Raw genomic sequence first — 14635 nt, 5'->3', positions numbered from 1 at the left:
GGCAAAGCCCCCCTGGGGACCCAGGGCCCAGAGCCCTCCTGCAGAAGGGACCTCAGGACTGTCCCTTCCTCCTCTCCAGGCCTCAGTGGGCTCATGAATCCAAAGGGCACAGGATGCTGGCTCCAGCACCACCCCACCCCACCACCAACCCCACCCTGCCGACGCACCAGATCATCGTAGCGCTCAAACACAAACTATGGGGCGCCAGGCCCAGCTTTATTCCAAAGCATCTCGTGGCTCCATGTCTCCCCAAGCACCCACCCTGACCCCTGACCCTCTCAGTGTTCAATGAACATGGGCTGTTGGCTGCCAAGTTCCAGGTCCATGCCAGGCTCTGTGGTATGGATGAAAACCAAGCGTGGTCCTGGCTGGGGGAGGGAGACAGACGGAGTGTCCCGGGTGCCATGACTGACTCCACCTGGGGCATGCAGATGCCGTGTCAGGCGAGTCTGGCGCGAGGGGCAGGAATCTGTCAGGCAGGCCTGAGTGAAGAGCTCTGAAGGGCGTGGAGGTGGGGGGACGGCGGGGGTTCTGCAGAGGGCTTCACAGAGGGTGACAGACAGGCCTGAGGAGAGGGAGGAGGTGAGCAAGGTCCGTACATCAGCATCAGGCTCTGTCCCTAGAGGCCATGGGCCTCATTGTGGCCGTGTGCCGCAACTACTGAAGCTCACATGCTCTTGGGGGACTTATCAAAGGTTTGAAGGAAGGAGGACCAATGCTTAGAAAGATCATTCTGGTGGCTGAGACTTCCCTGGTGGTCCAGTGGCTAAGACTCTTCACTCCCAACGCAGGGGGCCTGGGTTCGATCCCTGGTCATGCCTCAGCTAAAAGACCCTGCATGATGCAGCTAAGACCCCATGCAGGTAAATAAATGAATAAATTTGAAAGAAAGAAAGATCATTCTGATGCCTGTGAACAGACCAGTGCATGCGTGCTAAGTTGCTTCAGTTATGTCCGACTCTTCGCAACCCCATGGACTGTAGCCCGTCAGGCTCCTCTGTCTGTGGGATTCTCCAGACAAGAATGCTGGAGTGGGTTCCAACCCATGCCCTCCTCCAGGGGATCTTCCCAACCCAGGGATCACACTCAAGTCTCTCCTGTCTCCTGCATTGGCAGGGGGGTTCTTTACCAATAATACCACCTGAAAAGCCCTGAACAGGCCAGAATAGAGCCCAACTTTGATGGCCATGAAGAAGAGGGACACAGAGCATAGTAGGTAAAATCTATAGGATTTGGTAACAGCAAGGAGGGAATTGAGGTGGGGGAGGAGGATGTGTCTGGGAAGTAGGGAGGATGGACAGGATGTAGGTAGAGATGGAGACGGTGGAGGAACAGCCATCTGGTAGCATCCCCAAGCCTCCCTTGAATCTGATGGCTTCCGGCACCTGGGCCATCTCAGTAGAGAAGACCCACAAGGGCATCAGCATTAGATTTAGAAGAATCATTTGGGCAGTGGGGAGGAGGCTGGCCTGGGCAGTGAGAGACCAGAGGCAGGGAGACATAGGATGAGGATGAAACGTCCCCTGAGAGGCCAGGGCCCCATTGGTGGGTCCTAGACCAGGCACTAGGGAGCCACTGACCTAGGCTTAAAAATCACAGGTAGATCTCACATTTTACATAAGTAAGTTCTTGACAAGTTGGGTGGTAAACGATGCTTAGGCTGATGCTTTATGTCAAATCCTATTTTAAATGACCTGATTCAGAAATGAAATTAAAAGGTCGGTGGGGAGGGAGAAAAAAATGAAATTGGAAAACAATTTCAGGACCTCTATGATGGTCCAGTGGTTAAGAGTCCACCTGCCCAGTGCAGTGGACACAGGTTTGATTCCTGGCCTGGGAAGATTCCACTTCTGCGGGGCAACTAAGCCCATGAGCCACAACTGCTGAAACCCACATGCTCTAGAGCAGGAGTGCTGCAAGTACTGAAGCCCACACACCCTAGAACCCATGCTCTGCAGCAAGAGAAGTCGCCATGGTGAGAAGACCATGCATCGCAACTAGAGAGTAGCCCCCCTGAGCCACAACTAGAGAAATCCCACGCACAGCAATGAAGACCCCGTGCAACCAAGAATAAATAAACAATTTTTTAAGTTAAAAAAAATCCATTTATAATAGCATGAAAAAGAGTAAAATGTTTAAATATATTTAACAAAAGAAGAACAAGAATTTGTACAACTACAACAACATCAACATACACAACAAAACTACACAACATCATGGAAAGAAATTAAATATCAAAATAAATGAGAAGACATCTCACGCTTATGGATTGGAAGACTTGACACTGTTAAGATGACAAAGTTACCAAAAATAGGTTCAATGCAAGCCCTCTCAAAATCCCGACAGTGTTTTTTTTTTTGCACAAATGGAAAAACTCTTCCTAAATCCAAATGGAAATGCAATGAATCTCAAATAGTCAAAACAATCTTAAAAATGAAGAGAAAGTCAGAAGACTCACACTTCCTGATTTCAGTAATCGAGATCTTGTAGCACTGCCGTGAAGGCAGACATAGAGACTGGTGCAATAGAATTGAGAAATAAACCATTACGTTGATGGTTAATTGATTTTTGACAAGGATGCCAAGACTTCATTCAGTGGGCGAAAGAACAGTCTTTTCAACCAATAGTGCTGGAACAACTGGAGAGCCACAGCCAAAGAATAAAGTTGGACCCCCTACCTCACACCACATATAAAAATTAACTCAAAATAGATTGGAGACCTAAATTTAAGAGCTAAAACTCAGACTCACAGAAGAAAACATAGAGATAAATCTTCATGACCTTGATTTTGGCAATGGTTTCTTGGATATGACACCAAAAGCACAAGGGGAAAAAAATAGATAAATTGGACTTCACCATAACTAATAACTTTTGTGGTTCAAAAATTACTATCAAGAAAGTGAAAAGACGACTCAGAGAATGGGAGAAAATATTTGCCAATCATATTTCAAGTGACTTAAGAGAGTATGTTGGATGAAGGACTTCTCTCTGGTGGGGGTGTGGAGGGGGATAACCCTGCTCCGAGGTACAGACCACAGGCAGCCTACCCCACCCTCCAGGGAGTGAGCTTGCTCCCACGGGCATCTGCCCATATAGGCAATCAGAAAGGAGAATTAGGGGAGGGTGGGAAGAAGCAGGGACCCTTGCCCCCAGGGCAGCCACAGTTCTCTGGGAACTCGCTTGCAAATTCCCCGAATTCCCCCATATTAATTTTAGAACAGTCCTAGAAACCCGAGGAGGCTGGGGGACGGCCCGGCGCCAGGGCGGGCAGCTTTCAGAAAAGGGACAGCGTGAGGGAGAAGCTGTCTGGCCTTGACTCCCTCTCCTGGCCAGGCCTGGTCCATGGGAAGGTCACGAGAGGCACTGGCCGGGGCCAAGCCCCGTGCAGGGCGCGGGCCCAGGCAACAGGCCAGAAGGTCGCCGGGCCTGAGGTCTCAGTTCCCACTGACATCAGTGTAAGGTGTCAGGGGGCCTGAATCATCGGGGCCCCGCGCCAGCCCGCCACCCCCCACCCCAGGGGGGAGGGAGAGAGCATAGCAGAGGTATGAGGCAGTCCTCGCCAGGCAGGCGGCCCCAGGCTGGGCTGGACATGGTGACTGTTTTATAGAATTAGTGAGTGGGACCCGCCACAGGAGGGGGTGGAGATGTCATGGTCCTGGATTCCAACAGGCTGCTACCCCCACCCCCACCCCCTTCTGATTCACAAAATTCATTCCAACGGCTAAGAGAGAGGAGCCCAACGGCGGGGCCAGGGGGGTCATAAACACGGGGAATATTAATAGCTTCAGCCAGGCTGCCTGGGGGGCTCAGGGGCCTGCCAGAGGCACTGACTTATTTAGTCTTCTCATTAATGATGTGGAAAGAAGAGCATTTACCCGAGCCTGGGGCGGGTGCTGACCTACATCAGGCCAGGGATTGCCCAAGCTGAGGACAGACCGCAGGGGTCCCTCCAGGGCTCTGTTCCTCCAGTGAGGGTTTCTCTTGCACTACTGGGATACCCCAGCCCCACAACCCAGCCAGGTGTGAGCTCTGCACACCAGGAGTATCCCATGGCTAGGTGACGATGAATCTCCTTCCTGGCCTGGATGTGCGTGTGCATGAACACACACACACATATCTGCACATTTCCGACAACAGGAGCAGCTGCACTTCTTCCTCTTTCCAGCCAGGTGGATCCAACCTGAGCATGTGGGCCCAAGTCGGGGTGCAGAGTGTCCAGCCCCCGCCAGAGGCATCTGCTGTCCAGGACAGGACAGACTCCTTCCTGAACTAGACCCCTGACCTCCCTAGCCCTTCCCCCCAACCTCTTCCTGCAATTAATCAAGTCTAGGGATACGTAAAATTAGGAATTCAAAAAGACTCCGGGCACGTGCGAATTCACACACGCACACGCGCGCGCGCACACACACACACACACACACACATGTTTTCACTCTGTGCACAGCCTGTCCCAAGGAAACCAGAAATCAAAGCAGTTGGGCCCACTCTGCCCCTTCCCAAGTCCCTTAGGTCCTGAGAACATAATTTCAAATAAACCCCCAGGATCAGGGGATCACGGGCAAAGAAGTCTGTGAAGAAAAGCAGCTGGAAAGGGTTGCAGAGAGCCCATTCAAGGCATGCCCAGGGCCCACGGCAGACAGCCTGGGAGAACTGCTCCCCGATCCTTCCGGGAAGCCCCCCGGCTCCCAGCTGCACGGCTCCTGGTTGCCAGAGCTGGGACAGACACAGACAGACCAGGACTGGCAGCAGCTGGGGCTGGGAGCCTGCCGAGTCCCAGGCTGGAATGAGCGAGAAACCTGTCCAGCGATGAGATCAAGGAGATGGCACCCATGTCTCCCCAGGGAGCCCGACTCCTCGTCCCAGGACATTCCAAACTCTGCGAACAAAACATGGGGTGGGAGGCCAGCCAACCTGGGCTGGTGCCAGGTGGCTCCCCCCCGCCCCGCACTCCTCCCATCTGTGGGCGGGGGTGGTGGTGGGGACGGGGGAGCTGCCCAGCAGTGGGACCAGCTGGGAACAGAGCATGAGCTGCCGGGAAGGCTGCCCGCACAAGTCGCCCGGGGACGCAGCGTCCAGACACCTGCCACGTTCCCTCTGCAGGCCGCCACGTGGGGCTCATCCGCCCAGTCTCTATGAGCCGGGCCCCCCGGGAGGAGCGCTTTGGGCGGTGGGGAGCCTACTCGAGCACCTGAGCACAGCCCTTTGATTCAGCAAACACCTTCAAAGCCCTGGTCGCACTTAATCACCCCTGCCTGAAGCCAAGCCTGGCAGGTTTCCCCATTTCTTCGGAAACGAGGGCCCAGAGTGGAATTTGCTTGAGACCACACAGTGTCTGAGAGGTGAATGCACGTTCTCACCCAGGACTGCCACCTCCCACTCCAAATTCTTTCCTGCCACACTTTGTCCCGACAGCAAGAGGCCACCGAGACCCTGGGCCCAGCCCGCCAGATCAACCCCTAGTTCCAACAGCAGAGCCTCAAAGATCAGCAAGTTCAATGTCTTGGATCTATAATGAGGTCAACTTGGGTTTCAGAAAAATAAAAGACAAAGGCTTGCCCATGGTCAGAGGGCAACAGAGGTGAAGGTGAGATTCCAAATGCTCCTGGGTACCATGCCAGGCAGCAGGCAGGGTCTGAGGCTTAGAAGGTTGGGGAGTTGTGGGAAGGCCTCCTGGAAGAGGTGCTTTCCCCAACAGTTGGGTTCTCTGTGAAACCCGTTCAGGTGATCCCAGGTGGAGACAGCAATAGATCAACCAAAGGAAAATTGCAAAGAAGAATCGGAAGGTGAGCTGTACCGCCTGTGTGACCTTGGGATGGTCACTTCCCCTCTCCAGGCCTCAGTGGTCTCACGAATGATTACAAGGTGGGCAAAGGATGCTGCTCCAATGGAATCAAACAGTGACTCCGCTTTGCTCTGAGGACCAGCCCAGGGCTCCCAGATCCTGACCACACTCAGGAGCCCTCCAGTTCTAGTGGCACGCCTGGGGAGGGTAGGGGTACAGGTGATCCCTGCCTTAGCTGGGATGTGAGGCCTGAGGAGAGACCAGGTAAAGCCTCAGAGACACGAAGAGTCCTGGCAGGAGCCGGAGGAGCAACGAACGGACAGGGAATAGAAAGTATGGGTGTGGGTGGCTGGTGTCAGCTGCTTGGACGATATTCCATAAATGATAGGAGAACAAGGGGATTAACTAAGGCAGGGTCATGGTCAGGTTGACCACGAGCTGGGGCCATTGGCCCACGGAAGGAGTCATCGTACAGCTGTCCATGGCCTTGAGGCTGCAGCAGAAATCGAGAAGGCTCTGAGCAAGAATGGGAGATTGAGTTTTTCTTCTCTCCCCATACATACTGGACTGTGGGCCCCTCGATGTTAAGAAGGGGGTTGTGGTGCCCAGGGCTGGCATTAGGAGACAGGACTGGCCTGCTGACTGTGTGCAGGTCCTGAGGGAGGCTGGCCATCAGAGCCCTCTGCACGGAGGGGCCACCCCTGGGCTGAACTGGGTCAAGTTGACCGAGGGCACAACAGCCATCTGGTTCCCCCAGCTCCTCCCAGCAGCCCTTGCTTGGGGCACAGAATGGTTTCCAGAAATCAGTGGTTCAAATATCCACATCAAATCAGGGTAAAGTATGAGAGAAGACGGAGGTTTCAGGAGGAATTCATCCAACCTGAGCCAGCAAAGTCTCACTAAGCACCTGCTATGTCCAGGCTTGGGGCTGGTGTAGGGGGTGTCAGGCACCCAGAGATCCATGAGCCAGGTAGCCCCCAGGAACACTGGGCAGCGGGGCCTCGGCGCGGGAAGGATCAGTGCCTTGGTGTGGAGAAGAGCTGGGGGCAAGGAGAAGGGGCAGTGAGGCCAGGGGGCAGGAGTTGCTGGGGACCACAGGGGAGCATGGGGTGCCCAGGTCTGTGAGTGGGAGACAGGGGAGAGGGCTGGGGGGCTGGGAGAGGGGCCCTCAGAGAGGGGAAGGGGCTCACCAGTCCAACCCAACCCTGGTAGGACCAGGACCCCGGAGCCCATCTTCCCCCAAACTGCCCATCCCCTGCCAGGTTTCGGTGGAGACGCAGAAGCAGGGCTAGGGGCCATTTTCACCTTTTAAAAACCACAGACATCCACACCGGGCACCGGAGCCAAATCTCTGGGAGAGACAGAGGCCCTGAAAACGCTTCGCCTGACGTCAATCAGGGCTGCTCTTTTGTGTCTGCGGCTTTGACAGGAGGAGGCCGGATTAGGGGGCCAAGCTGAAAAGGCAAGAGAAGGACCAGAGGCCGAGGGCAGCCCTGGTCTTCTGACCTGCCCTCCTGGGCCCAGAGAGCTTGTGGGGGCAGTGGGAGGCCCTGCTGATGAGCAGAGCAGGGGTCACCTACTGGGCAGGCGTCAGGGCATCGGGGGTCAGCAGCAGCATTGGGACCTCTTACTGACCCCACTCCTGAGCCCTAACATTTAAGCCAAATTTGTAGTCTAGGAGGCTCCATGTCCCCAGAGGAGGCCCTTTGACTATGGAGGTGGCACCACTGGCCACTAAGGGACCCTAGATGCTTCCTGCACTACAGAGACCCTCCCCCAGTGGGGTCCCAGGAAGAACTGTCCTTGCCCACCCCTCTTTCCTCCCCTGCCCAGGGCAGCTGCCCTCCCTGCCCCGCTCCAGGCCAGAGCTTTTGAAGTGGCTCCCCCACCCCACCCCGCCCTCCTCGCTTTAATCCTCTTGACATAGCTGCGCAAGCTTCCCAATTTCTGGAGCTCAGCTCCCCAATACTGAGCCCCCGAGACAGGGAAACTGTAGCCCAGAGAGGCCCGAGGGGCTGTGCAATACCCTCTGTGTCCTCGGGCCCAGCCCAGGCATTGCACTACATTTTGCTAAAAAAAGGAAGAGCCAGACTGGATGCCCTCCCCAGCCACCAAGCTGGGTTCCAGCCTTCATTCTGCCTCTGGACCCTTTAAGAGGTTTCAGGAGTCAGGAAACAGCTCTGTAGGGGGTGGGCAGTGGGGGGAGGGAGATGGTGGGGAGGGGCCAGGGGTCACCTTTAACACGTACCTGCCTTAGTCAACTCCACACCCGGGGTTCAGCCCTCACAGTGAGGGCCCATTCTGATGCCAGTCCAATCCTTGACCCCAAATCCAGAGTGACCCAATACCCACCCTAGGCTAAGCTCAGCCATGACCCCAGCCTGAGCCTGGCATCCAATCGAACCCCAACTCCACTCTCAGACTGGACTCCAACCTGAAATACAAGCTGACACCTGAGCCCAGCCCAGACTGAGCTTTGGGGGATTTAATCTCAAACCCAAATTAAACCTTGATCTTGACCCCGACCCCAAAAGTGAGCCTTGCACCCGGTCCCAAGGCAGAGGACTGGCGCAGCATAAACAGCCGAGGAAAGACTCCAGGGAGGCCAGGACGTGAGCCCTCCACCTCCTCTGCTGCTGGGCTGGACAGCAGGTCCCTCTGAATGGCTGGGATCACTTATGGAGAAGGTATGGAGAAGGGAGAGGCAATATAGGACTTGCAGGAATGGTGGCCTGCCCTGGGGGAGGCCCTATTCCAGAAGGGATGATTCCCCCAGGCATTGAGCCCTCCTCCAGGGGGAACAGACCATACCCGGGACTCAGGGCCACTCTCGACAGAGGGTGGCTATGCTTGGGGCTCCATGTCTGGTCCTCATCTAATAACAGGATACACAAGGTTGGGGAGGAAGGAGTCCAAGTTCCCCGGGCTGGCTGGGTCCTGGGGGACCCCTTTCTCCCCACCAGATGCCTCCTGGTCTCTGAATGTGGGAACCAGGGCCCCAGGGAGGCCCGCCGGAGCCCCCTTCTGCCTCACCCCAGTCCCTGGCCACTCTCCTCGCCTCTCTGTGAGAACGTGCGCTTGCAGCCGCCGGGAAAAGATCAGCACGAAGGAATGTGCTGTCCAGGCTCCAGTGGACAGGATGGGCCCGCCGGAGAGAGAGCCAGCGAGGAGAGGTCGGGGAGATGGGAGCTGGGAAGGAAAACAGAGATGTGCCAGGCAGCTGGCCAGGCAGCGCCGGGCCAGCCATTGTTCCCAGAGCCACGGGTCAGGTGCACTGGGCCGGGGCCGAATCCCAGCCTCTGCTCAGCAGGGCCCCAGGCTTCCTAGGCCTGCCTACCTCCCTCTGTCCCCAGACCCTGAGCTCCGAGGCCCAGCCCAGCCAAGGAAAGAGACAGACCCGTCCTCTGTGCCCCCAGCCAGCTTTATGGGCCTCTGTCTGTCTTTCACTTCATCTCCCCTCTGAGGTCCACAGCCTCACTCCAACCAGATCTCTCCTGGGGAAGCTTCTGGTTTCAATGGCTCGATAAGCTAGTCCACAGGTGGGCTTTGATAGCTGACAATGGCTCAACCTGTTGTCACTGTGGTCCCCAGGCTCATAGCATCAACATCACCAGGAAACTTGTTAGAAATACAAATGACTGGGCCCCACCCCAACTCTCTGAAATCCAGAGCCTGTTGTTTTTTTTTTAATAAGTCCCATAGGCCTACTGCCCACTCAAGCTTGAGCACCACTGACTTCAGAGTGTGACCTTGTTTAAGTCCACAAACGTTGATAGAAATGTTACGTAGTCAGATGAATGAACAAGGGAGTGGAGTGAGTTTCAAGAGGCCTGGTCTTATCCCCAGGCTTGAGTGGAATGATTCCTTTTTGCCCAGCTGGTGTCCGAGAGAACTGCAGACCGGAAGAAGAGAGGACCGAGTGGCTGGACTCCCTCTGAGACGGAGCAGGCTCTGAAACAACATCACCTGCAGAAAGCCCATCCAGAAGCCCTGGGGCCTGGGACTTGGGAGATGCAAAGCGGAGCCAGAGTTGACAGGAAGAAGGGGTCCAGCAAGTCCATGGGACTAAGCATCAGGAACCTGGGACCTGGGAACCAAGCAAGAGGGCAGAGCTGGGAACAACCAATGGCAGGCAAGAAGGTCCTCAGCAGACAGCTGGGGTCCAAGTCTCTCATGCCAAGGAAGAATTGATAAGAGGGGCCCTGGGAGCAAAGTTGAGCCTCTGTTATTAGAACTAAGACACAAGGCTGGACACTGAACTGGACACTGGACATTTCCTTCTGAAATGCCCTAACTGAGGTCAGGTCCGGCCCCAGAGTTTGTGACAGAGTTGAGCCGGCTAGTGGAGTCTAGGGACTCCAGCTGTCAGGAGGGGACAGGGAGATACTTGGTAAGAACCCAGTACCTTCTGATCCCTGGTAACTTGTCCCCAAATCTGGTCTTGGAGTCGGATATCTGCTGAAGTTGGGATTGCCCTTTCCAGAACTTCACACCAACTGGATGAGTGAAATCCTCCCGGCTTCCTAACTGCTTGTGTCTTGCCCAAACTTGGTCACAGTTGACCGAATCATGACTCATATTTTCAGGATAAATTAGCGAGACAAACAAGGTCTGTCCCTACCTCCTCCTTCTGTCCACCTGCCAGCTCTTCTCCATTCAGCACCAAGGAAGAGCAGGCGATTCATGTGACCAGATCTCCACTTGCTTGACACCAGAGAACCTCCATGGCCAGCTTCCTCCAACGTTGACCATTTCCCACTCAACATGAAAAAAGAAGCATCCTCAGCCACAGCCACCGTCTCTGCTGGGTCCCTTCTCCAGGGGATCTTCCTGACCCAAGGATCGAACCTGGGTCTCCAGCATGGCAGGCAGATTCCTTATTGTCTGAACCACCAGGGAAGACCAAGAAGCCCAGAGATATCCTCAAAATCTGCATGGCCCAGAGTATGTCCCGCTTGTCCTAGGAAAGATTTCATGGAGAAAAAAGGCACTAGTATCAAATAAGCGTGGGAAGCACTGCATACCGGTGTATGCGTGTACTCGCTTAGTCATGTCCGACTCTTTGTGACTGCACGGACTGCAGCCTGCCAGGCTTCTCTGTTCATGGAACTTTCCAGGCAAGAATACTGGAATGGGTTGCCATTTCCTCCTCCAAGGGATCTTCCCAACCCAGGGACCAAACTGCATCTCTTGTATCTTATCTCCTGCATTGACAGGTGAATTCTTTACCGCTGAACCACCTGGGAAGCTCCTTCTTAACAGATCAAAATAGACGAAGGTTCTGAGAAATCCCACGAGAGAGAAGTCTGTCTGACTTGTCAAATCCAGTGTCTCTCCAGCTTATTGGGTCCAGAACCTTTTTTCTCTCCCAAAAGAACATTCTGTGGAGCATCACTTGGGAACCACTCAAAATGCAAAGCACCATTTCCCACTGCCATCTTGACACAGAGGAACTTCTTTCTGGAATTCCTGGGAGGAAAAGCAGGAGCTGGGGGTGGGGAGAGGGGGGTCTTCTTATTAAAAGACCCCCCAAAAAAAGTAAAAAAAATAAAAGACCCCAAGACAGAGAGAGCAGGGACCCTGGAAATCCACAGGGGCAGGTGGTGGGGCCCTGGGACCTTGCAGTGGCAGGAGGCTCCAGGGTCTCCCCCCTCAGCTACTAGCTGAACCCCAGCTTCCCCATCTGTAACTGGGGCATTTTTGAGACCTAAGTAACATACTGCGTGGGCATCCCTGTCTCCGCCTCCAGAAGGCCCCATCTCCAGAGCCACTGACCCCAGAAAAGAGGTTAAAGAACAAAAGCTTCAGGAGGAGGGGGCAAGCTTAGCTGAGAGGGGAGGTCGGCCATCTGCTGCATCAGAAGAGAAAACCATGGCTAATCTGGAAAAGCCAGCCTGCAAGGGAGTGACCGCATCTCCCAGCATCCAATGGGGCAGGTACAGTCTCATCGTTTGTCTGGACACAAATCGAAGACCTACCCACCTGCCTCCCTGTCCTGCCCAGCAGAGCCCCCTGCTCTGTCTCCTCCTTGTTCCTCTGCATCCTCCAGGGCCTGAGACGACCTCCCAACCCCCACCTGTGAGCTTCTGAGGCTCCTGTCTTCTTAGGGAAAATTCTGCTATAGCTCCCTCCCTCCCGCCTAGACTTTTGGCTGCCTTCTGAAGCTGGACAATACAGGGAAATGTTTGCACCCAAACAACTCCGCTGCTTCAGGAACTGCCTGACCCTGCCCAGGAAAGTGAAATTCTCCAGCTCCACCCTGCGGCCCCCTCTGTCTGGGGATCAGAAACCGGCAGAGAGGTTATTCCCAGAGCAAAGGGGGTCACAGGCATCCCCAAGGTGTCCAGAGGAGAGTTCGGAGGTCACCTCCCTCTAAGAACTGGAGTTTTTTCCTTCCTGCCCAAATCAGAAAGGGAGCTCTGGGGTGGGATGGGGGCGGGGGGAGGGGGGTTGGCGGGTGGGAGAGAGGCTGGAGGGGATGGGGGTATATGTATACATATAGCTGATTCACATGGTTGTCCAGCAGAAACTTACACAACCTTTTAAAGCAAGTATAGTCCAATAAAAAGAAAATAGAAAAAAATAAAGTCAAATTAAAAAAATACAAAAGAAAAAAGAAAGGGACTTCTGTCCCCGACTGCAGGATACACAAAAGCCAGTTTGTCAATATTTATCTGGAGAGCCCAGGCTCTGGATTAATCTGGCCTAAAGATAATACAAATAGCACTTTGATGTGACTTGAGAAATGTATTAATTCATTCAACAAGCATGTGCTTGTTGGGTTCTGGGCCAAGCCCCAGGCCAGGCACTGGGGATCTTGGGTTGATCACCCCCGACTCTGCCCTGGAGAGGCCCACCGTTCAGGAAGAGAGAGAGGGAGGCCCCCCAGAATGCAATAAGATGGCAGGTGGGGGCCTGCTCCGTCCCAGCTGAAATCCCTCCTGAGAAAAGCCACAATGGTGTCAGCTCAAATAAAGGCTCGAGTGATCAGCGAACGTGGAGGTGGGACGGGCTAGGGAGGGCCACACACACCCGTGGCCATGGCCACCAGCTCAGGAAGCCAATGGGTCAGGGCAGTGTGCGAAAGCAGAGGTCGACGTCCGCAGTGTCTGATAAACGGCTGGAGGTACCTCGCCTCCAGAAAGCCCTTCCCATCCGGTCTGATTCTCCCCTTGCCCTGAGGTACAGAACACCAGGTACAAGTCAACAAAACGTGCAAAGCAACAAGGAGATAAAACAGATTGCCATCTCCTGTGTGGCTGGCGCAGTCTGCACGGGACACTGCTACAGGGTGACCCCCGCCCCGGTGAGGGAGTAACGGTTCCAGCCCACAGACCTGCAGGGCTCTTCAGTTTCCTGTTTCCAGCACCGGGTGTGTGGGGCAAAAAGGAGAAGATGTCAGTGACCCCAGCTCCCACCTATACCCCCCAATCCCTCATGGGGGGCCTGCCCTGCCGTGCAGCCTGCCTTTGAGGGAAGGAGGCAGGAAGATGGAGGGTCCAGCCGCCTGCCAGAGGCAGCTCAGGTCAAGACAGCCAGTCTGCCCGTTGCAGCCCCTCACGCCCACCTCCCCCTCGGGCCAGAGACTGTGTGTTTTTGTCTTTCTTGGGAGGGGGGAGGGGTGCGGCTCAGAGCCCTGAGTGATGAGTTAAGTGACAATGAATTTGTGCCACATGGAGCCCTGGGCTTAAGGGGAAAGTGTTTTGGTGAAACGCAGCTGGGATTTCATCAGCCCCCACCCCCCAGACAGTACAAAAATAGTCCGGGCCAGGCCGGCTCTGACCCACAGGCCTGGCCCAATTTCACCGCCCCCTGTCCTGGAGAGAGGCTCCGAGTGGCCTCTTTCCCTGAATCTGGGTTTCGTAATCTCGCCTTGTTGTTTTGGTCGCCTGTTTGTGGACTGGCCTGGTTTGTCTTGTCTGGAGGGTTCGCTCCCTCACAAATTCCCTGCCACTTGGCCCTGCAGAGAGCGGGAGGGGGTGAGGCAGGAAGGCCTCCCTCTCTGTTGGGGACCAGGCGCACACTGGGCCAGAGACAGTCACAGCCTGGGGACTGACCACGGGGCACCCTGTGACCTGGGGAGTGTGGGTGGACCGGGGACCCTGGACACAAGGATGAGAGGTGGGCTTCACTCCAGCAAGAACTGGAGGGGCCTCGTCAACCTCTCAAGCCCAACCCCATTCCTTGGAGGGGAAAACTGAGGCCAGAAGCAGGAAGCGAGTGAGTTGAAGTGCCAGAAGCTGTTAACAGCATCACCAGGGTTCACTCCACATACCTGACACCAAGGGCCTGCCAGGCACCCGGGAGGCACCCCCCAGAGTGTGGGTGGATTGCGAGTGTGGTCAAAGCCCTTCATCCCAAACCTCAGCTCAGAGGAAGGAAACAGAGAGGGAGCTGGACCCCTGGGGGCAGAACAAGGAGGCAGGCAGGTCCCCCAGCTCCCTGAGCATCTGTATCTCCTTCCCCCTAGATGTGAATGGTGAGAGCTGCTCCTCCAGGACTGGGAGCAGCTCCCAGGGGAGAGAGACACACCTGCACTGAGGCCTGGGTCTACTGGGATTGGGGGCGCCCCCAGGTGAGACGACAGAGACAGAGCTGCAGCATCACTCAGTCCAGCTGCTGGGGGGGCTGCCGACCAGACAGAACAGAGTCGCAGAAGGGAACCTGGGCTCTACCCGGACGCCCGGACCAGGGCTGAACCCTGCCATCCTGGGGGTCAAGGTGAGGGCCCTGAGTGGTTGAGGCTGCGGGGTCACAGTGTTCCGAGGCCACTTTGAGAACCAATCTCCTATCCCAAGTGCCAAGGCTAAGACAGACCCAGTCCTGGGGTCCAGGTGGACATAGAGCACGTGG

This window comes from Moschus berezovskii, chromosome 27 (assembly GCF_049115385.1).
Source record: "Moschus berezovskii isolate FMDL1 chromosome 27, NW_MosBer_1.0, whole genome shotgun sequence".
Classification (NCBI taxonomy): Eukaryota; Metazoa; Chordata; class Mammalia; order Artiodactyla; family Moschidae; genus Moschus; species Moschus berezovskii.
This window is presented reverse-complemented; position numbering follows the sequence as displayed.